The 23,452-nt window shown below is 45.4% G+C and overlaps 1 protein-coding gene across 2 annotated transcripts in view; it reads right to left on the bottom strand.

The window, feature by feature from the left end:
- KDM4C (lysine demethylase 4C) overlaps positions 1 to 23,202 on the bottom strand; it is a 363,336-nt gene extending 340,134 nt beyond the window's left edge. For both annotated transcript variants that reach the window (XM_062208268.1, XM_062208267.1), the window contains exon 1: positions 23,019 to 23,202. The gene's annotated coding sequence lies outside the window, so the exon portion shown is untranslated. The remainder of the gene's footprint in view (positions 1 to 23,018) is intronic.
- Positions 23,203 to 23,452: the final 250 nt, after the last annotated feature.

A 23,452-nucleotide genomic window follows, 5' to 3' on the forward strand; every position in this document is an offset into this window, starting at 1 on the left:
AATAACATTTTTCTGGAATATTGCCCATTTAAACATACTGGCATAAGTTTTCCATGTTTTCATCTATAATTCAATATTCTTTTCATTTCTAATATTTCTATCCAGATACTTATTTTTATTTATTTATTTACTTATTTGAAAGAGTTACACAGAGAGAGGAGAGGCGCAGGGAGGGGGGGGTGTCTTGCATCCACTGGTTCACTCCTCAATTGGCCACAACAGTCAGAGAGCTGCACAGATCCGAAGCTAGAAGCCAGGAGCTTCTTCTGAGCATCCCCCATGGGTGTAGGAGCCCAAGGAGCTGGACCATCTTCCATTGCTTTCCCCTGCCACATCAGAGAGCTGAATCAGTAGTGGAGTAGCCGGGACTAGAACTGGCTCCCATATGGGATGCCGGCACTGCACATGGCAGATTTACCCGCTACACCACAGCACCGGCGCACAGATACCTATTTTTCTAAAGTAAGGATCCATAACTCCCACCACACTCTCAAAAATACATCATGAATCACCCAAAAAAGTATTGAGAACCATGGAACTAGATCATAGCCGCAGACCTGGACTGACATGGCTCCATCAGCACGCTGAGGTGTGACCTCATCTAAGGCACTTCTTCCTTCTCAAGTCTTAGTAACACTTAAACTTAGGGAATTAAAAAAGTAAGTAGAGGTTCTCTCGTTCTTCATAGTTTCCTTCATATTTGATTCTTAGAAAATGCCCTTTTTTCTTTGCTGGTATTTTTGGACAAAAATAGCAGATAAATCATTTTCTGTAATATTTTTTATTTTGGAAAAATTTTTAAAATTGGCAAAGCTTCAGTCCAATAAATTTTTTCACATGTAAAAGTCTGAGAACCAGTGAACTAAATGATCTCCAAGGCCCCCCATGGCCCCGAGGACAGGGGATGGAAGCCACTGATAACTTACATCCACAAAATCAAATTCAAATCTCACAAATTCAGACCTTTATTTTATCAATAGCTTCCTGGCTTCCCTGCTTTTACTCCACAAGGTCCCTAATCTTCACCTAGAGAGTAATCTCTAATCTGTCTTCCAAATGTAACATTCCTAACAAGCCATTCTCTAAGTGTAAAATAGCCTGCAACTTCAAACCACCTTATCTTCAAATTCTTCAGTTTGATATTCAAGATAACTACTCTCATTTTTCTCCAATGCACACAGGTTCTCAGGCCTTTCTAATTATTCCTCTAAAATCATTCATTCATTCAGGTGACAATTTTGTGTTTCTACAGTTAAAGACAAAGATTTGTCAAAGAATCTGCCAAAGTAAATTACTAAAAAGACGCAGAGGCAAAAACAGAAAATTTTCTTAGACAGGTAAAGATAAGAAAATTATCTCAGAAATGTAAAACAAAGCCATTGACTATTCCAACAGCTACATCCAAAATAGAAAAGACCCAGCGAAGTAGGTCACAATGTCAACCTAAGACTCCACCCATCAATCCCTATGAGAAGTGTCCAGCTGAAGCAGAAGCAAGAATCTTTGCGTCACTAACAGCTGAGGCAGCTAACATTTAAGCACTTAATATGAACATCAAGAGATGAAACTCACTAAAGATCACATAGCCTTGAAAAGATAACATCTGGGCATTCCTAAGGTTTTGCTATAGAGAACTAAAAGAGCTGGGATGTAGAAGGAAAACTTGGATGCTTAAAGTCAGCTTCTGTTCTGCTCTGGATGCAAAAGATCAAAGTAAAAAGAATTCCTTCCAGGACAGCTCCCTAAGTTAAAGACAGAAGGAAATCAACAAGGGAATAAAGATTAAACAACTGACCAGAGTCCTTCCTCTTAGCCAGAAGGATGAGGGATGCAAGCAGAGTTTCAAATGAATGTAAGATAAACTTCAGGGTCAGATTTAAGGCACAAATACAAATGCTAGAAGAGTTATTGGAAAAGATCACAGATGGACACTGTGGGAGGAGGCTTACAAAAGAGATAGTTTGAGATGAGCCTTAAAGATAAATGGGATTTGAACCAAAAACAGTGAGTTACCGGGGCTGGCACTGTGGCACAGTGGGTTAGCCATGCCAGCATCCCATATGGGTGCCAGTTCAAGTAATGGCTGCTCCACTTCCCATCCAGCTCCCTGCTAATGCATCTGGAAAAGCAGTGAAAGATGATCCAAGTACTTGGGCTACTGACATCCACGTGGGAGACCCAGATGAAGCTCTAAACTCCTGGTTTCACCGGGTATTGCGACCATTTGTGGAATGAGCCAGCAAATGGAAGAGAGATCTCTCGCTTGCTCTCTCTCGCTCTCTCTAAATCTGCCTTCCAAATAACCTCTTTTTAAAAACCAAGTTGTCCTTCTCAGAGGGATAGGGAGCACACAAAAATAATCTTCATTGCCCATGCCTCAAGGGCAACAGTTTTCAATGAGGGGTGATTATGTCCCCTTGCAGACATTGGCAGTGTCTGGAGAGATTTATTTTGCAACAACAGGAGCAGTGTTAGTGCCAGCTAATGAGTAGAGGCCAAATATACTACTAAAGATCTGACAACAAAAGGGAAGTGTAGACGATAAAGAATTATCAAGCACCAAAATGCCCTCTATGGCCTAATGGAACTCTACATTTAGTCAACAATGTTCACAGCAGTATTTTGAACAGCTAAAAGCTGAAAACAACTTAATGTCAATCTACAGAAGAATCAATACACCAAAATATATTTACCCAATGAAATTATATAGCACTGAAAATTAACAAATCATATCATTACTAGAAATATAAATCTCAGAAAGTCTAGGGCAATACAAAACATATCCATTTTCACAAATCTAAAAAACATTCCATCTATTCAAGGGAAAGTACATGCAAAATAAATCTAATTTTTTAAATATTTATTTATTTGCTTGAAACGGAGAGTCAGAGACAGAGAGAGAGAGATGTCTTCCATCTGCTTTCACTCCCCAAATGGCTCCAACAGCTGGAGCTGTGCTGATCCAAAGCCAGGAGGCAGGAGCTTCTTCTGGGCCCCATGCAGGAGCTGCGGCCTAAGCACTTGGACCATCCTCTACTGCTTTCCCAGGCCAGAGCAAAGAGTTGGATTGGAAGTGGAGCAGCAGGGACTCAAACTTGTGCCATATGGGATGCCAGCACTGCAGGTGGCAGCTTCCCACTACACCACAGCACTGGACCCCCTCCAATTGTTTTTTAATATTTATTTTCACCTACTTGAAAGGCGGAATGACAGAGACTGAAAGAAACAGAGATCTTCCATTCACCAGTTCACTCCTTCAAAGGCCCTCAATCAGCTAGCACTGGATCAGGACAACCCCAGATGCCTGGAATTCCCACGTGGGTAGCAGGGAATCAAGCACTTGAGCACCATCTGGAGCCTCCCAGGATGCGTTAACAGGAAACTTAATCTGAAGCAGAGTAGCCAGGACTTGATCCAGTTCTACAATAAGGGATGTGGGTGTCGCAAACAGCAGCATTGCACCACAATGCCTACCCCTAAATTCACTTTTTTAAAGCAAGGAAATAACACAACAATCTAGACAGCCAAACAGGCAAGATGGATGAGACAGAAAAGCAACACAGGAACAGGCATTTAGCCTACCAGTTAAGATGTTAATTGGGATGTCCACATACACGGTCCCTATCAGAGGCCTGGGTTCAAGTCCCAGCTCCACTATTCCAGCTTCCAGCTAACAAGCAGCCCAGGAGGCAGCAAGTCACCTCCTTGAGGCCCTGGCACCCACATGGAACACCTAGATTGCTTTCCCATCTCCCAACTTTGGCTCTGGCCCAGCCTCAACTGTTGCTGACTTTTGCAGAGTAAACCAACAGAGGAAAGCTCACTTTCTGTCTGTCTCTGTCTTTCCACCTGTTGACTGTTCTCTTTTGCATGCCTCAAGTATTACACAGAATCTTTTTTTAAGATAAAATAACCAATAAAAATGATATATTTGAAAAAAAAAAAAACCTAAAATTACAATACCTTAAATTATACCAAGATTTTTTCTTAAACTATCCTGAGACCACTTAAGATAAAGAATCCTTCTGTATGCCAATCACCTTTTTTGTCAACTCTATATTTTCATATATTAAACTCATCTAAAGCAAGACAAATGTGCATGCTCCATGAATACCAACATAGGACTATAAGATTTTTTATTTGCATTTTACGACACTATTTTAATTAAAACATCTAGGGTTAGGTTATACCTTTGTAATGAAGCCCTTGAAATGGAAATAATTTGCCTAGGTCTACTTCCCTTAATCTTACTCTAACATACAATCAATACAACAACTATAAATACTTATAAATTTACAGAATGAATGGGTAATCAAGTGAGGCTCCTCCAGTAAAGTACCTTTAACTTTTAAATAATCAGGAATTACAACATCAACAATGGCATTGACAATTAAAAGGTAACTTGTAGTAGGAAATCATTTGTACACTGACTTCAAAAATAATCTTTACATATGATCCATGTACCTTACCAACATTTTGCTCTAGTATGAAATCTTGACATACATGTATGATTAACGTCAGAGGGGAAGAAAATTTACAAACAACACTTCTAAAGAAATCTGTCAACCTAGGAAGTGGTTTGTAACACTTCATAAAATAATTTCTCTCATGCCAATACAGGAAAATATCATGTAAGATGTCATAATCAAATCTACCAAAGGCGCAGAGAAGAAAAAAAGGAAAAGAAGCTCTAAGTATAAACGCAGACACAGTACTAAATTGTCTTTTGGAAATAAGTGGACAGTGAAAAATTAAGTAAATTCTAAAGTAATAGATCTACTGCATTTAGAAAGTACTTGACATACAGTAATCACAAGGCAGAAACATTAACATAGCATTAGGTTTATTTTTTAAAAATAGAAAATGGTGGCCGGCGCTGTGGCCACAATACACAAATACAATTGGGATATAAGCCTAAAGTAAGGCCGGCGCCGCGGCTCAATAGGCTAATCCTCCGCCTGCGGTGCCGGCACACTGGGTTCTAGTCCCGGTCAGGGCACCGGATTCTATCCCGGTTGCCCCTCTTCCATGCCAGCTCTCTGCTGTGGCCCGAGAAGGCAGTGGAGGATGGCCCAAGTCCTTGGGCCCTGCACCCGCATGGGAGACCAGGAGAAGCACCTGGCTCCTGGCTTTGGATCAGCGCGGTGCGCTGGCCGCAGCGGCCATTGGAGGGTGAACCAACGGAAAAGGCAGACCTTTCTCTCTGTCTCTCTCTCTCTCTCACTGTCCACTCTGCAGCGGCCATTGAGGGGTAAATCAACGGAAAAGGCAGACCTTTCTCTCTCTCTCTCTCTCTTACTGTCCACTCTGCTTGTCAAAAAAAAAATAGAAAATGCTCACTAAAAATGACCATTATTTTCTTCACTATTGGATTCATCTTCCAACCCTATTATTTTAAATTTGTAACCAAAAGTAATCTCTAAACCAAAAATCAGTATAGCTAAGTGTCAGCCGGCGCCGTGGCTTAACAGGCTAATCCTCCACCTTACGGCGCCAGCACACTGGGTTCTTTCTAGTCCCGGTTGGGGCGCCGGATTCTATCCCGGTTGCCCCCCTTCCAGGCCAGCTCTCTGCTATGGCCCGGGAAGGCAGTGGAGGATGGCCCAAGTCCTTGGGCCCTGCACCCCATGGGAGACCAGGAGAAGTACCTGGCTCCTGGCTTCGGATCAGCGAGATGCGCTGGCCGCAGCAGCCACTGGAGGGTGAACCAAGGGCAAAAAGGAAAACCTTTCTCTCTGTCTCTCTCTCACTATCCACACTGCCTGTAAAAATAAATAAATAAATAAATAAATAAGCTAAGTGTCATGCTCTCAACAGTTATGAATATAAAATTATTTTTAAAAGCTAACTGTATTAATGAGAGATACCCAACCACTACACGAAGAGATTCAAAGGAGAAATTCTGGGAAGCTGCACTGTGGTGTAGCAGATACAAGCTGCCGCCTGCAGTGCCGGCATCCCATATGGGCGCTAGTTCAAGTCCTGGCTGCTTCACTTCTGATCCAGCTCCCTGTTAAAGAGCTTGAAAAAGAAGCAGAGGACAGCCCAAGTACTTAGGGCAGGGCCACTCACATGGGTTACTCAGTTCAAGGCTCCTGACTTCGGCCTAGCCCAGTCCCAGTTAATGGAAGTTGTCTGGGGGAGTGAACCAGCAGATGGAAGCTTACTCACGCATACTAGCGCTCTCGCACACTCGTAAGCACTCTGTGTGTGTGTGTGTGTGTGTATGTATGTCACTCTACCTGAATACACAAATACAATTGGGATATAAGCCTAAAGTAAGGCCGGCGCCGCGGCTCAATAGGCTAATCCTCCACCTGCGGTGCCGGCACACTGGGTTCTAGTCCCGGTCGGGGCGCCGGATTCTGTCCCGGTTGCCCCTCTTCCATGCCAGCTCTCTGCTGTGGCCCGGGAGGGCAGTGGAGGATGGCCCAGGTCCTTGGGCCCTGCACCCACATGGGAGACCAGGAGAAGCACCTGGCTCCTGGCTTTGGATCAGCGCAGTGCACCGGCCGCAGAGGCCATTGGGGGGTAAACCAACGGAAAAGGCAGACCTTTCTCTCTGTCTCTCTCTCACTGTCCACTCTGCTTGTCAAAAAAAAAAAAAAAAGCCTAAAGTAAAATTACAGTCTGTTACACTGATTATAACATACAATCTTTTTTTTAAAAGATTCATTTTATTTATTTGAAAGTCAGAGTTACAGAGATCTTCCATCTGCTAGTTCACTCCCCAGATGGCCGCTACGGCCAGGGCTGGGCTAGACTGATCCCCATATGGGACGCCAATGTTGCAGGCCATGGCTTTAACTTGCTGTGCTACAGTGCTGACCCCTAAAATTTTATTAAAAGGCCTTTCGGCTGCTGGTTCTTTCCTGTGCTTTAACATGTTACTTCATTTTCATACTTAAAAGTTCTCTGTTAAGTTAGCAGGTTGTGATTATTTCCATTTGAGAGATGATGAAACTAAGGTTCAGAAATAGAAAACACTTTATCAAAGTCAGAAACCAAGTAGGTAAAATTAACTGTAAATTCAATATCCCTCATACCTGGCTCTCAAACAGAACTTACCTACTCCCTAGTGTTTCCAGCTTAAACACACACACACACACACACACAACAGTACACTGAATTAAAGACAAATTTACAGTATCAAACCCAATTTCACACAGAAACTCTGTTCAATTTTTAAGAAAGATAATCCAATGAATTTAAGCTGATCCAGATAATAGGGGGAAAAATTAGCAAGCTTAAAAGAAGAAGCAAGCCTAAAATGGGTAATAAAAACAACCCAAGAAAACTGCCAACCAATTTAAGAATACTGACAAAATTTCCTTTTTGAAATCAACAAACAGGAGCAAGCCTATAGCCCAGTGGTACCTGAGCACCTGAGTTTCATTCCAGGTTCCAGCTCCTGACTCCAGCTGCCTGCCAATGCAAATTCTGCAAGGCAGTGGTGACAGCTCAAGTAATTGGATTCCTGCCACCCCCTTGGAATGCATTCCTGGATCTAGGTTTCAACCTCAGCCTAGTCCTGACCATTGTGGGCATTTGGGAAATGAAATAATGCCCCCCACACCTCCTCATCTTTTAAATGAATTAAAAACAATTTGGGACATAGCAGGTGGAGCCGTCACCTGCAGTGCCGGCATCCCATATCGGTGCTGGTTCAAGTCCTGGCTGCTCCACTTCCAATCCATCTCTCTGCTATGGCCTGGGAAAGCAGTGGAAGATGGCCCGAGTCCTTGGGACCCTGTACCCACATGGGAGACCCAGAGGAAGCTCCTGGGCCCTGGCTTCGGATTGGAGCAGCTGCGGTCATTATGGCCATTTGAGGAGTGAATCAGCAGATGGAAGATCTCTTTCTCTCTGCCTCTGCCTCTCCTTCTCTATGTAACTCTGACTTTCAAATAAATAAATAAATCTTTTTTTAAAAAGGTTAAATTTATATGAACAAAACACAAAAGCATGTTAGAATAATCAACAATAACCAAGGAGCTATTTGAGGAATGCAAAAATGATCTTAACACATTTGTTGTGTAATTCCCTGTGTGTGTGTATATAAATGTGCAAGTATATGTGAACACACACGTTAAGAGGGTCTAGGAGCAGCACCTCAGTAACAATAAGCACCTAGATGTTAGCTTCTAACTAGCTAGGGTAGGCAAAGCTCAAGATAAGCTGAGCTTTATCACTATGCCCAAAATGCTGAAGTAATGTTGAGACATGTTAAAAGGACACAAAATGCAATCTGTCAGATTTTCCTGGGGAAAATCTATGGCAATTTGACAGTCAATAAGTAATATTGGGGCCAGTGCTGTGGCGTAGCAAGTAAAACCACTGCCTGCCTTGTCAGAATCCCATATAGGCGTCAGTTCTAGTCCCAGCTGCTCCACTTCCAATCAAGCTCTCTGCTATGGCCTAGGAAGGCAATACAGGGTGGCCCAGGTCCTTGGACCCCTGCACCTTCATAGGAAACCCTGAAGAAGCTCCTGGCTCCGGATTAGCACAGCTCTGGCCGGCCACTGCGGCCTATTAGGGAGTGACCATTGGATGAAGACACTTCCCTCCCTCCCTTCCTCCCTCCCTGTGCTTCTCCTTCTCTTTGTGTGTAACTCTTTCAAATAAATAAATAAATCTTTAAAAAAATAAAAGTAACTTTGAAACAATTGGTCTAATTTAAAAATAAGTAAATAGAGACCGGCCCTGTGGCATAGCAGGTAAAGCCGCTGCCTGCAGTGCTGGCATCCCATATGGACACCAGTTCGAGTCCCAGCTGCTCCACTTCTGATCCAGCTCTCTACTATGGCCTGAGAAAGTGGTAGAAGATGGCCCAAGTCCTTGGGTCCCTGTACCCATGTGGGAGACCTGGAAGAAGCTCCTGGCTCCTGGCTTTGGATTGACACAGCTCCGGCCATTGTGGCCAATTGGGGAGTGAACCAGCAGATGGAAGACCTCTCTCTCTCTGCCTCTCCTTCTCTCTGTGTAATTCTTTCAAGTAAAAATAAATAAATCTTTTAAAAATAAAAATAAATAAAATAAATTAAGTAATATTAGCAGGTTATAACCTATTGAATACAACAGAAAACCATAAATCCAAACTGATAAAAAAAAAAAAATGCATGCCGGCACTGTGGCGAAGCAGGTTAAGGCCCTGGCCTTAAGCGCCGGCATCCCATATGGGCGCCGGTTCGAGACCCAGCTGCTCTACTTCTGATCCAGCCCTCTGCTATGGCCTGGGAAAGCAGTAGAAGATGGCCCAAAAACCCTTGGGCCCCTGCACCCAGTGGGAGACCCAGAGGAAACTCCTGGCTCCTGGCTTTGGATAAACACAGCTCAAGTCCTTGGGCCCCTGCACCTGCGTGGGAGACCTGGAAGAAGCTACTGGCTCCTGGCTTTGGATCAGTGCAGCTCTGGCAACTGCGGCCAACTGGGGAGTGAACCAGTGGATAGAAGACCTCTCTCTCTCTCTCTCCCCCTGCCTCTCCTCTCTCTGTGTAACTCTTGACTTGCAAATAAATAAATCTTTAACAAAAAAAAAAAAAAGATGCAAGCAGGAACCAGTGTTGTGGCATAACAGTTAAGCCTCCACCTGCAACACTGGCATCCCATATGGGTGCTGGCTGGAGACCCGGCTGTTCCACTTGAGATCCAGCTCCCTGCTCATGTGCCTGGGAAGGCGATGGAAGATGGCCAGAGTACTTGAGTTCCTGCACCAATATGGGAGACCTGAAAGAAGCTCATGGCTCCTAGCTCATACCTGGCCATTGCTGCCTTTTGGAGAGTGAACCAACAGATGGAAGATCTTTCTCTTTCTCTCTCTCTCCCCCTCTCTCTTCCTCTCCCCCCATCATCTCCCTCCCTCCCTCCTTGTCCTCCTCCTATGTAACTCTTTCAAATAAATATCTTAAATATAAATAAGCAAACTGAAAACCTGACAAAGAACAAGAGTTTTCTTTTTTTTTTTAAAGATTTTTTATTTATTTATTTGACAGGTAGAGTTACAGACAAAGAGAGAGACAGAGACAAAGGTCTTCCTTCCATTGGTTCATCCCCCAAAATGGCCGCTACGGCTGGCACTGCGCCGATCCGAAGCCAGGAGCCAGGCGCTTCCTCCTGGTCTCCCATGCGGGTACAGGAGCCCAAGCACTTGGGCCATCCTCCACTGCCCTCCTGTGCCGGGCCACAGCAGAGAGTTGGACTGGAAGAGGAGCAACCGGGACTAGAACCCGGTGCCCATATGGGATGCCGGCTCCGAAGGCAGAGGATTAGTCAAGTGAGCCACGGTGCCAGGCCCAATATTTCACTTTCTTAAAAATAATAATGCTAGGCGGGGCTGGCACTGTGGCATAGGGAGTAAAGCTGCCCCCTGCAGTGCCAGCATCCCGTATGGGCACCAGTTCTAGCCCTGGCTGCTCCACTTCCAATCCAGCTCTCTGCTAGGGCCTGGGAAAGCAGTGGAAGATAGCCTAAATCCTTGGGCCCCTCCACTCACGTGGGTAACCAGGAAGAAGTACCTGGCTCCTGGCTTCGGATCAGCGAGATGAGCCAGCCGCAGCGGCCATTGGAGGGTGAACCAACAGCAAAAAGGAAGACCTTTCTCTCTGTCTGTCTCTCTCTCACTATCCACTCTGCCTTGTCAAAAAATAAAATAAAAAATAAAAAAATAAATAGTAAAGAAACGAAAACCAAGCAGACTCTAAGATCAACTGTCATTTTCACAACTGTCATGAACAAGCAAACAAAGAACACATTGAGGATAAGGGAAAATAAAGATCATAAAAACTATTCTGATACTCTGGTTTCTCTTCAGATCTTTCACCTTTTACTAAAAACTAGTCTGAAATCAACATTTGAGACTGTAGCATACTTAAAAGACCTGAATCTAAGAAAATGCACTGCATCATTCCAGACTGTAGCTTCACTACAAAGAACATTAATTAGTAAAAGTTATGAAATGTAAAAGGTATAAGCATTGGATGATAGTAATGTATCAATGCTAATTTCCTGATTTTGATAAATATACTGTGATCCTGTAGGAGAATGTCTGTACAAAATACACACTAAAGTACCAAGGGTGATGGGGCATGAAGACAACTTACTTTTCAAGGAAATAAGTTACCATAACTGCACTTTTTCTAAAACTGAGATCAACCTAGATTTAAAACAAACAAACAAACAAAAAAAAAAAAAAAAACAAAGTGGGACCAGCACTGACATAGCAGGCAAAGCTACCCCACCTACCAGCATCCCATAAGGATGCCAGTTTGAATTCTTGCTCCTCTACTCTCGATTCAGCTCCCTGCTGATGCACCTGGAAAAGTGGCAGAAGATAGCCCAAGTGTTTGGGCCCCTGCATCTATATGGGAGACCCAGTTGAAACTCCTAACTTCGGCCTGGCAGAGCCCTGCCCGTTGTAGCCATTTGGGGAGAGTACCAGTGGATGGAAGATCTATGTCTCCTCTCTAACTCTGCTTTTCAAATAAATAAAATAAATCTTAAAATAGTAAGTATAGGTATGACAGAGCAAGCATTTGGCCTGAGCAGCTAAGCCAGCAGTTGGGACACCTACATCTCACTGTGGAGTACTTAGGCTCAAGTCCCAGCTCTGTTCCCAACATCCTGCACACCATGGGAGGCAGTGGTAATGGCTCAAAAAATTGGGTTTCTGAGCCAGGGTTGTGGCACAGTGTTAAGCTGCCTGTGACACTGGATCCCATATCAAAGTGCCAGTTCAAGTCCCAGCTGCTGTTTCCAATCCAGTTCCCTGTTACTATGTCTGGAAAAGCAGTGAAAAATGGCCCAAGTACTTGGACTCCTGCACCCACGTGAGAGATCTGAATGGAGTTCCAGGCTCCTGGTTTCAGCATGACCCAGACCAGACCATCACAGACATTTAGGGAGTGAAACAACAGATGGTAGATCACTTTATCTCTATCTCAATGACACTCTGCCTTTGAAATAAACTAACTAAACCTTTGGGGGAAAAAAAAAAAGAGAGAGAAAGAAACTTAGTTCTTGCCATCCATGTGAGACCTGGATTGAGTTCCTAGCTCTTGGCTTCAGTCTAGCTTGGCCCTGGCCATTGTGAGCATTTGGGGAGTGCACCAGCCGATGGGAAATCTGTCTCTGCCTCGCTCCTTCATTTAAAAAAATTAAAATAAGTACTTCCATTTGTTTAAAAATGTGTGTGCGTGTGTGTGTGTATCTACTTATATAAAACATCTCTAGGGACCAGCACTGTGGTATAAACTGTAAACCTGCCTGCAATGCCGGCATCCCACGTGGGCACCATCCCATGTGGGCACCGGTTCAAGTCTCAGCTATTCCACTTCTGATCCAGCTCTCTGCTATGAAAGATGCCCCTGCACCCACATGGGAGACCTGGAAGAAGCTCCAAGTTCCTAGCCTCAGATCAGCTCAGCTCTAGCCATTGCATCCGTTTGGGGAGAGAACCAGCAAATGGAAGACATCTCTCTCTGCCTGCCTGCCTGCCTCCCTCCCTCCCTTCCTCTCCCTCTCTCTCTCTGCCTCCCTCCCTCTCTCCCTCTCTATAACTCTGCCTTTCAAATAAAAATAAATAAATAAATAAATAAAACTCTAGAAAATTCAAGAAGAAACTAACAATGGCCAGAGGGAGGAGAGAACTAGCAGCTTGAAGGCTAAAGGTTTGAACATGCATCTTTACCCTTTTATGTTTCCTGAATTTTTGTATCTAGGGGATACGCATTATGGTGCAGTGGATTAAGCCCCTACTTGAGACACCCACATCCCATAAATGAGTGCCAGTTCAAATCCTGGCTACTCTACTTCTGATCCAGCTTCCTGTTAATGCATCCTGTGGAGGCAGCAAATGATGGCAAATGTCTGGACCCCTCGCCACTCATGTGAAAGAACCAAGAGTTCCAGGCTCTCAGCTTTTCATCCTGCCCCAATCCTGGATGTTGCGGACATTTGGGAAGCAGACCAACAGATGGAAGATTATTGTGTGTGTGTATGTGTGTGTGTATCTTTCTGTCACTTCACTTTTCAAGCAGAAAACAAATAAGTAAATATTTTTAAATAACAAATATCTATAAATAAAATGATTTTTTAAAAATTATCAAAGGGCTGTGGTGCAGCAGGTTAATCCTCCCTCTGCCTGCGGCGCCGGCATCCCATAAGAGCACCGGTTCTAGTTCCGGCTGCTCCTCTTCCAATCCAGCTCTCTACTATGGCCTGGGAAAGCAGTAGAAGATGGCCCAAGTCCTTGGGCCTCTGCACCCACATGGGAGACCTGGAAGAAGCTCCTGGCTCCTGGAATTGGTTCGGCACAGGTCCGGCCGTTGTGGCCATTTGGGGAGTGAACCAGCGGATGGAAGAACTCTCTCTCTCCCTCTCACTGTCTGCAACTCTACTTCTCAAATAATAAATAATAAATAATAAATAATAATAAATAATAAATAATAAAGTTCATGGGAAGTGGAATTAAAAGTTACATTTATTAAAAAACAAAATAAAAAGTATCAAAAGATAAACAAATCTGCCTATCTCAAATCCAGATTTTCTTTGCTAATGAAAGTTGCCTGAATGTTGTAGTCTAAGTATCAGTAAAGTATCCAAATTTCAGTCAAAGATTCCATTTGAAATTTTTTAAAGGTTTTTAATTTTTAAGGTACTTTAAATTTATTTATTTATTTATTTATTTTGACAGGCACAGTGGACAGTGAGAGAGAGAAAGAGAGAAAGGTCTTCCTTTTCCGTTGGTTCACCCCTCAATGGCCGCTGCGGCCAGCACACTGTGCTGATCCCAAGCCAGGAGCCAGGTGCTTCTCCTGGTCTCCCATGTGGGTGCAGGGCCCAAGGACCTGGGCCATCCTCCATTGCCTTCCGGGGCCACAGGAGAGAGCTGGACTAGAAGAGGAGCGACCGGGACAGAATCCGGCGTCCTGACCGGGACTAGAACCCGGTGTGCTGGCACCACAGACGGAGGATTAGCCTAGTGAGCCGTGGTGCCGGTCAAGGTACTCTTGAAATTTAAACAGATGGAGGGCCAGCATCGACGCCAGCATCTTCTGTTGGCGCCAGTTCCAGTCTTGGATGTTCCACTTATGATCCAGCTCCCTACTAAGGCTCCTGGGAAAAGCAGTGAATGATAGCCCACATACTTGGACCCCTGCACCCATGTGGGAGACCCAGATGAAGCTCCTGCGTCCTGGCTTCCTGGCTCTTGGCTTCAGCCTGGCCCAGCCCTAGCCATTTCAGCCATTTGGAGAGTGAAACCGGGAGATGGATAATTTCTCTCTCTGTAACGCTGGCTTTCAAAGCAACAAATCTTTATTTTTAAAAAGTTAACATTTTCAAATGTTTCTAAATATTCTTCCAAGTTATGATTATCACAGCAAGTATTCAGTTATAACAGCCCTTTTTGCTAAGCACTTAGTTACTTCTAATGTTTATTTAACAAAACAGATTTTAAGAAATTAATAGTTCATGGTGGGGTAAAATAGTACTCAGCCTTCCTTCCAGGAGTTTGGTAAGTGAACAACTACAAGAATCACAGATCTAATGATCTAGTCAATGTGGCACCCTAATTCAGCCAGGCTCCTAATTCATCTGTTTCCCAATACTTACTGGCCTGGCTTCGTCCATTATCATTTTTGAAATTTTGATCTGTAACAAATTGAGAAAACAAAACTAATGAGAGGCCAGCACTGAAATTCAGTGACTGCCCACATACCTGAAATGAGCTCAAGAGTACTGGCTATCAGTGGACCAGAGAAATCTGCAACTTAAGTCTTAACTGAGAGTCAGATCTAGATGTTTCTCAACCTGACCTTCGCAAACCTCCTTCAGGGTACTAAGGGTGAAACATAACTTCCATGTGCTTCTATGTAAGAGCAGCAACAGGTAGTTCTTGTAATGAAGCGGAAGGGTCCTGGTATTCACAGTTATGTTTGTACTTGCAATCAGTGAACACTGAGAAAATAGCCGATTGCTTCACTGGAGGCTGATGGAGATGAGGCATTTTTCTTGAATTGCTTCAGAGCTGTGCTGTTCAAACGGCAGTCCTACCCAAAGCAGTGGGTTATCACAATATTTTTATAATATGTGATTAAAAAAACAAAATATTAGAGCAGAGCACAGGTGGAAAAGTATTGCTTTGTAAAATTTTCATTCCAGCTTTAAGTATGCATTATGTATTAATTATGATAGTTAAAATTTATTTTTACACTTTAAAAACACATAAGGCCGGCGCCCTGGCTTAACAGGCTAATCCTCCGCCTTGCGGCACCGGCACACCACGTTCTAGTCCCGGTTGGGGCACCGGATTCTATCCCAGTTGCCCCTCTTCCAGGCCAGCTCTCTGCTATGGCCCGGGAAGGCAGTGGAGGATGGCCCAAGTGCTTGGGCCCTGCACCCACATGGGAGACCAGGAAAAAGCACCTGGCTCCTGGCTTCAGATCAGCGCGATGCGCCGGCTGCAGCGGCCAATGGAGGGTGAACCAACAGCAAAGGAAGACCTTCCTCTCTGTCTCTCTCTCTCACTATCCACTCTGTCAAAAAAAAAAAAAAAAACACATAATCACATAAACACAATTATAAACTGGGCTCGGTGTTAAAGAGTAGGGAATTAAAACAGATTATCATTAAGCAAAAGGATTTAGATTAGGGGAGGGGCAACAGACAAGGTTTCCCTGAGGAAATATATGAGGATGCTTCAAAAAGTTCTTGGCAGGCCGGCACCCAAGGCACAGGTTAATCCTCCACCTGCAGTGCCAGCTTCCCATATGGGTGCCGGTTCTAGTCCCAGCTGCTCCCCTCCCGATCCAGCTCTCTGCTATGGCCTGGGAAAGCAGTAGAAGATGGCGCAAGTCCTTGGGTCCCTGCACCCACGTAGGAGACCAGGAAGAAGCTCCTGGCTCCTGATGGGCACAGCTCTGGCCATTGCAGCCAACTGGGGAGTGAACCAGTGGAAGGAAGACCTTTCTGTCTCTTCCTCTCACTGTCTGTAACTCTACCTCTCAAATCTCTAAAAAAAAGTTCATGAAAAAACTATGCATGGATTTCTAAAAATTTTTGCATCCAAATAAACTTCTTTTAGACCCATTTTCCACAAACTTTTTGAAGTCCTCTCTACATTCAGGTAGAGACAGGAAAGATATGTGGGAAGGTGGAAATTGGTAGAAGTCAACCTAGCAAGAAAACAACATTCTTGGGAAAGGCCTATAATAGCATGCAAGAAAGAAAAGTCAATGGTAGGACTATCTAGAAATGGCCTGGGTGGGGGAGCTTAAGATAGGAACAGATATTACAGGAATTTTAAATGCCCTAAGGACAGGGGGAATTAGTCTATTTGCATTTGAAAAGATCTTCAACTAAAAAAGAGATAGCAAACTGACTTGGGTGGAAATTGAGATGCTGCCCTAGAGGTGAAGATGAGCACACTATTCCCATCTATATTTCCAAAGCAGCAGTGATAAGGTGTGAACTTTTTTGAGATAACTGGTTGATTTCTAGAGGAATATCAAGACAGTCTGAGTTATGTGAGAAATCTCAGAGAAGCAGAGCTGAGAGGATAGCTCCTAATTCTGTTTGCTCTAGTTAACAAGCAGATATGATAAATTTATACCTAGACCTAAATGGAGATATAAAAGAAATTATTAACAAAGGGCTTTTAAAAAAAAAAAAAAAAGATTTACTTATTTATTTGAAAGACAGTTACAGGGCCGGCATTGTGGCGTAGGGAGTTAAAGCCCTGGTCTGAGATGCCAGCATCCCATGTGGTCGCCAGTTCTAGCCCGGGCAGCTCCGCTTCTGATCCAGCTCTCTATGGCCTTGGAAAGCAGCGGAAGATGGCCCAAGTCCTTGGTCTCCTTGCATCCGTGTGGGAGACACGGAAGAAGCTCATGGCTCCTGGCTTCAGATCGCTGCAGCTCCAGCCTTTGCGGCGGCCATCTGGGCCGTGAACTGGCGGATGGAGGACCTCTCTCTCTCTCTCTCTCTCTCTCTCTCTCTCTCTGCCTCTCTAACTCTGTCTTTCAAATAAATAAAATAAATCTTAAAAAAAGAGAGAGAGAAAGAGGGAGAGGCAAAGAGAGAAGTCTTCCATCACCTGGTTCACTCCCCAAGTGGCTGCAATGGCCAGAAGTGGGCCGATTCAAAGCCAGGAGCTTCTTCCAGGTCTCCCATGCCAGTGCAGGGGCCCAAGGACTCAAGCCATCCTCTACTGCTTTCCCAGGCCTTAGCAGAGAGCTGGATTGGAAGTGGAGCATACGGAACTAGAACCGGTGCCCACATGGGATGCCAGCACTGCAGGTGGCAGCTTTACCCACTATGCCAAAGCGCAGGCCCCTCCCCCTTATTCTTTTTCAAGGCCTCTTTGATTGGAGGAACTTTCATCTCCACCTTTAATGCTTTGCCCAGCCAGTCTCCTTCCCACTAAGCTTTCTCTCTGGTTCCAGGATGGGCTTACTATCCTACTCACATTCTTATTTCTTCTTCCTAAACTACTGCCCTGTTCTGCATATCTCTGCCTGGTAAATTCCATCCCATCCTTTAGAAAGCTCAGCTTTCACCTCTTCAAGTGAGCTGCCTCAATGTTGCACACTAGCCACAGCAGCATTCTGTAACCTCCTTCAGTCTTAAATAATTGTGCCACTACTGTGTATCACTCTTCCCTCCCTACTCGTGCACAGAGAAAGTTCTACACAAAAATATTGACAGTAGTTAGTTATTTCTGAGTATTGGATTGGGTTAATTTGTTTTCTTTGTGTTTATGTTCATTTCCTGAATTTTCTTTTATGAATCAGTATTATTCAAAATACATGTTAGAAAATCTGGAAAACAGCCGGCACCACGGCTCACTAAGCTAATCCTCCGCCTTGTGGCACCGGCCCACCGGGTTCTAGTCCCGGTCAGGGCGCCGGATTCTGTCCCGGTTGCCCCTCTTCCAGGCTAGCTCTCTGCTATGGCCTGGGAGTGCAGTGGAGGATGGCTCAAGTGCTTGGGCCCTGCACCCCATTGGAGACCAGGGTAAGTACCTGGCTCCTGGCTTCGGATCAGCACGATGTGCTGGCCGCAGCGCACCAACCGCGGCGGCCGTTGGAGGGTGAACCAACAGCAAAGGAAGACCTTTCTCTCTGTCTCTCTCTCTCTTGTCCACTCTGCCTGTCAAAAAATAAAAATCTGGAAAACAGGAGAGGATCAAGGAAAAAGAAAAATTAGTTATTGCCACTTTCATTTTGGTGAATTTCCTTCTAACACCTTTTGTTTTGTTTTAGTAACCTAAATGAGGTTTTAGTATAACTTCAGTATCAAACTTTTGTCAATTTTGAATCTTAAATCACTCAGACATCTAGGAAACAGTGAAGATATTTATCAGTGGTTGCCTAGTATTGATATTAAGCTGATTCCCAGAGAACAGGATCTAGCATCTCAGACTATAGAGTATGCTTAATAACTCATTTTTTTTTCCTGAGAAATGTCCTGAGCAGTACGTTTGTGTGTTTCATGGTGCAAAGATTTCCCTGCCTTGGTTGCTTATTATTTGCACAATTTATTTTTGCTGGGTTTTTTATTCTTTGTAGCAGTAGGTATATTTCCTCAGTAGGCTAATAACTATTGCGTGCTATCACTGGGTTAAAGGTGGCATATACAGTGAAGATGATAGACTGGTGACTTCCTACTATTTCATAAAAGTGGATTACTGGAAGGCTGTGTTATACTGTATACAGTGCCTTCAGCTGTTACACTATGCTAATGCATAGTCTTTAAAATTCTAGATTCTTCTGGGTTTGCATTTATTATATATTACTGTGGGTGGATATTTAAGGATTTTTGTCAGGCAGAGTTAGAGAGAGAGAGTTATAGCCAGTGAGAGAGAGAGAAAGGTCTTCCTTCCATTGGTTCACTACCCTAATGGCTGCCATGGCCGGCGCTACGCAGATCGCCAGGTGCTTCCTCCAGGTCTCCCATGCGGGTGCAGGGACCCAAGCACTTGGGCCATCCTCCACTGCCTTCCTGGGCCATAGCAGAGAGCTGGACTGGAAGAGGGGCAACCGGGACAGAATCCAGTGCCCCAACCGGGACTAGAACACGGGGTGCCCGCGCCGCAGGCGGAGGATTAGCCAAGTGAGCCAGGGCGCCGGTGAGTAGGAAGTGTTACTAAAGCCCCTTTGCAGGGCCGGCTGGGCGGTGTACAGGGCAAAGCAGCCACCTTAAATGCCGGTATCCTATATGGGTGCTGGTTTGAGTCCCGGCTGTTTTACTTCCATTCCAGCTCTCTGCACCAGCGTGGGAGACGCAGAAAAAGCTCCTGGCTCCTGGCTTCAGATCGGTAGCTCAGGCCACTGCAGCCAACTGGGGAGTGAACCTGCAGATGGAAGACCTCTCTCTCTGCCTCTCCTTCTCTGTTAAATGACTGTCAAATAAATAAATAAATCTTTAAAATTAAAAAAAAAAAAAGACTAAGGGAGATAGGCTCCTTAAAGACATTATTCTATGTTAGGCCAGGATTAAGCGTCTCCATTATTATCAGGAATTTCCAAAGGGTACGGACAGGGACAGTAAGAGTACACAGAGATTCTTTAAGGGTTGAGGGAATCACAGACAATGAGCCAAATTTAAATTTACATTTTAGGCTCACAACACTTTCTGCTTTGGTAGGGATTTCAGAGGTGAGAAATCTGTATCAGAATGGGGAGTTAGGGGAGAAGCACTAAATATTATCAGTTTTCTTAAAGATTTTAAGACCTGCATTAGGATACTGGAACACTCCTGTATTATCATTACATCCATAACAGGTATAGAATCAACGACTAACAAGACAATAACCATGAACCTTATGAAGAGTACTCTAAGACAAAGAGATGATCTTACTAATATACAGAAAAATAAAATAAGGCAATAGCCACAGAACAAAACCCCACAGAAAATTCTGGTCTCTAGGAGTGCATATGGTAGATAATGGAGCAGGGAAAGGCCAACAAAACCCTCCACGGCCTAGCGAGACATTCCCTCAAGAATAGCTATGCCTCTGTGCCCATTTATTCATTCAAAAGACATTTGGGGACGGGCACTGTGGCCCATCAGGTTGGGCCACCTCCTGTGACACTGGCATCCTTTATGAGTCCTCCATTTCCACTCCAGCTCCCTGGTTTGTGGGACTGGGAAAGCAGTGGAAAACGGCGGTATACTTGGGCCCCTAGCACCCATGTGGGAGATCCAGATAGCTGCTCGCTTTGAATTTTCCCAACCCCAGCCACTGTAGCCCTTGAGGGAACGAACCAGCATATGAAAGATCTTTCTTTGTCTCTTCTTCTCTGTCACTCTTTCACTAAAATAAATCTTAAAGAAAAAAAAAAAAAAAGCCGGCATTGTGGTCTATGTGAGTCAAGCCACCACCTGCAGTGCCTGCATCCCACATGACTGCTCCACTTCAGATCCAGCTCCCTGCTAATGTGACAGGGAAAGCAGCAGAGGACATCCCAAGTGCTTGGGCTCCTGCCCCTGCCTTCTGTGTCACCCAGCCTTAGCTGTTGCAGCCATTTGGGGAGTGAACCAGCGATGGAAGAGGCCTCTCTCTGCCTCTGCCTCTCTGTAATTCTGCATTCCAAATAAATTAATCTTAAAAAAAAAAAAAAAGAAACTAAAGACATTTCATTCAGCAATTCCATGACTAGGTATATATCTAAAAAGTAAAAAAAACAAATGTTCACACAAAAACTAGGTCACACGTACTCACAGCAGCATTATCTATAATAGCCCAGAAATGAAAAGAATTCAAATATCCATCAACTGATGAATGAATAAACAAAAAGTGATATCCATACAATGTGCTTACTCAGATATAAAAAGGAATGAAGTACTGATACAGGGTGCGACACAAATGGACCTTTAAAATATTATGCTGAGTGAAAAAAGCCTATCGCAAGACCACATAATATGTAATTCCAGTTTTATGCAATGTCCAGCACAGGCACATCTATTGAGATGGAAAGCAGATTAATGGTTGCCCTGTAGGGAGGGGAGGGAATTAGAGGGAAATGGGCAATGACAGCCAATAGGAACAGGGTTCCATTTAGGTGTGGCAAAAATATTCTAAAATTGATTGTGGGGATGGCAGCACAACCCTATCCACTTACTAGCTGCATCTCAACACAGGTGATATTTCTAAACAGAAAGAAAAAGACATTTCTAACACCTTAGGCTAAATGACCTGACTCAGGTAAGTTATACAACAAAGGGAGGGAGGGGGAATGTCCTCAAGTGTTGGTCATTTTATTAGAGAAGAAAAGCCAGTCAAGAGGCAATTACAAAACAATGGGAAAAAGAAAGGCAAGGAGTCACTGACCGAACCCCAGGTGCACTTAACTTAGCCCTGGGCAATTCAGTGAAGGGATGGTAGGAGAGTTCAATTTATCAGATTTTTAATCCTTCAATTGAAATTTAAGTCAAAGGAATTTTCTTTAAATATCTGTTCAGTTTCTGAAAAATCTTCATTCTTGTGAACTCTTAAGAAGCATCTGTGTGTGTACATGTTTAAAACATTTATCTTTTAAAAAGCAACCGACGGTTAACGAAACAAGTCTCTGAATTAAATTTTATTGTATTGCCAAGTTTGCAGGGTGCTATAAAGATTATGTGCACTTTCCAGAGCACTAAAATTGGAAGAAAGCGGACCTCCCAAAAATACTAAACCCTAACAACTGTGTAACACATTCCAAAACCAAGCACAGAGGTTGCAAAGAGAACACCAAGGTAGGAAAACTTGAGTGGTGATCGCAAAGTAGAACCCACTGCTACATAATAAAAAGGAACCTTTCAAAATTAAAGTCACTAATTTTCAACCACAACAATTCGAAATTAGAATATCAGCAGCCGCTGCCCACAGAAACAGTGAAGCCAAGTTTCCCCGGGTTAAAAAAAACAACTAAAATTAAAAATCGCGAATTCAAACGGGTGAAATAAGGCAAAGTTTGGTGCGAACCTAAATGGACCCAGCCTACTGGAAACTTGCGCCGGGCTAAGGGTGAACCGACTGCAATTCTAACCCTCAATTCCTAGCTCTTGCTTGATAAATCGCCTAGCGAGGAGGAGTTGTACCAAGTGCAAAAAGAAGTTTGTCTGGTCTGCTCTGGCTGGAGGAACCTGAGAAAATCCCTCCCGGGGTTCGCGCACAGCCGAAGGCAGCAACGCAGGCTCGCATCGCGCAGCCAAAGGGCACGCTGGCTCCGAGTCCACGAGGAACGCATCGTAAGCGAACCCTACTGGCTTCACGGCTGGCCACCGAGCACCTTCAAGCTCCAGCCCGCGGAGCCCGAGTTCGCCTGGCTTCCTCCTCCACACCCCCGCCCCCGCCACATCCTGTGCCTAGCAGTCCACGCGCCCCGCTGCAACTCGCATTAATTAAGCACCCAATGTCTACACCGCAGCGCGGCTCCTGTAGGCACTGCAGGAAGAAATGCCCCCATACTGGAGCAAAGGAAAAACCAAGACAGCTGCAAAGGATGAGAACGAACCCGACACGGAAGGCTGCAGGCCACGAGTGCGACGGGTGGTCTGGACAAGAGAGCCCTCCACCCGCACCCCGAGGGCCATGACAGTCTCGGGGCACGGAGGGCCCTCGAGGAGCGCACCAGGCCCGGCCTTCCCGGACTCCGCCGCAGACCCGGCCCGGAGAGCAAGGGAAAGGACTCAGGCTTCCCAGACCACCCGCGTGCTCCTCAGCTCCCAGCAGTGCGACCCCCGACTCCGGGAGGACGACGAGCGCGGGCACCGAATCCCCCGTGAGGGCCGGAGCGGGCTGTCACTGGCTCCCAGGGGCTCCCCTGCCATCAGGGCCCGCCGCTCCCAGCCGGCCGTCCCCAGCATGACAGACGCGGCGGCCCCGGACGCAGCGCAGCGTCTCTGCCCCGGCGCCGCGGCTCCCGCGGACGCCCGCACCCCCGCTCCCCGGCGCAGAGCGGCGCAGTGCCGGGAAGACCGCCCGGGCCCCTCCCCCTGCTGCCCGCGTCCCCACTCTCCCGAAGAGCGGTTACCTGGCACGCGGGCGGGGGCGAGGACACGATCCAGAGGAGGAGGGTGTGAAGGAGGACGGTGGCCTCCGGCCCGGGGAGATTTGGGAAATTTGGTAGACTTGTTCCGCACTGGGTGACAGCTGTTCGCTGCGCACGCGCACAGGGCCCCAGGCGCCCGATCCCTCCGCCGCTCCTCACCCTCCCGTCGAGGGGGTGGGCGGGAGGCGGAGGTGAAGGCACGCGCACAGCGCAGGCTGGCTCTCCCGGCGCGAGGGCGCGCGCGCGGCGTCACGTGACCGCTGGGCCCCAGCACTTAGTGAGTCACGTGAGCGCCACACAACTTAAAGGTGCCGGGCGCTTTCTGGCTTTGGAGGGGTCAACGGTCCACGGTAGGATTAAATTGGCTGTGGCGCGGCTTTTTCTCTGGAAACGGATATGTCTTCCTCTTTCCAGAG

The sequence above is a fragment of the Lepus europaeus genome, chromosome 12 (genome assembly GCF_033115175.1).
Source record: "Lepus europaeus isolate LE1 chromosome 12, mLepTim1.pri, whole genome shotgun sequence".
Taxonomy (NCBI): Eukaryota; Metazoa; Chordata; class Mammalia; order Lagomorpha; family Leporidae; genus Lepus; species Lepus europaeus.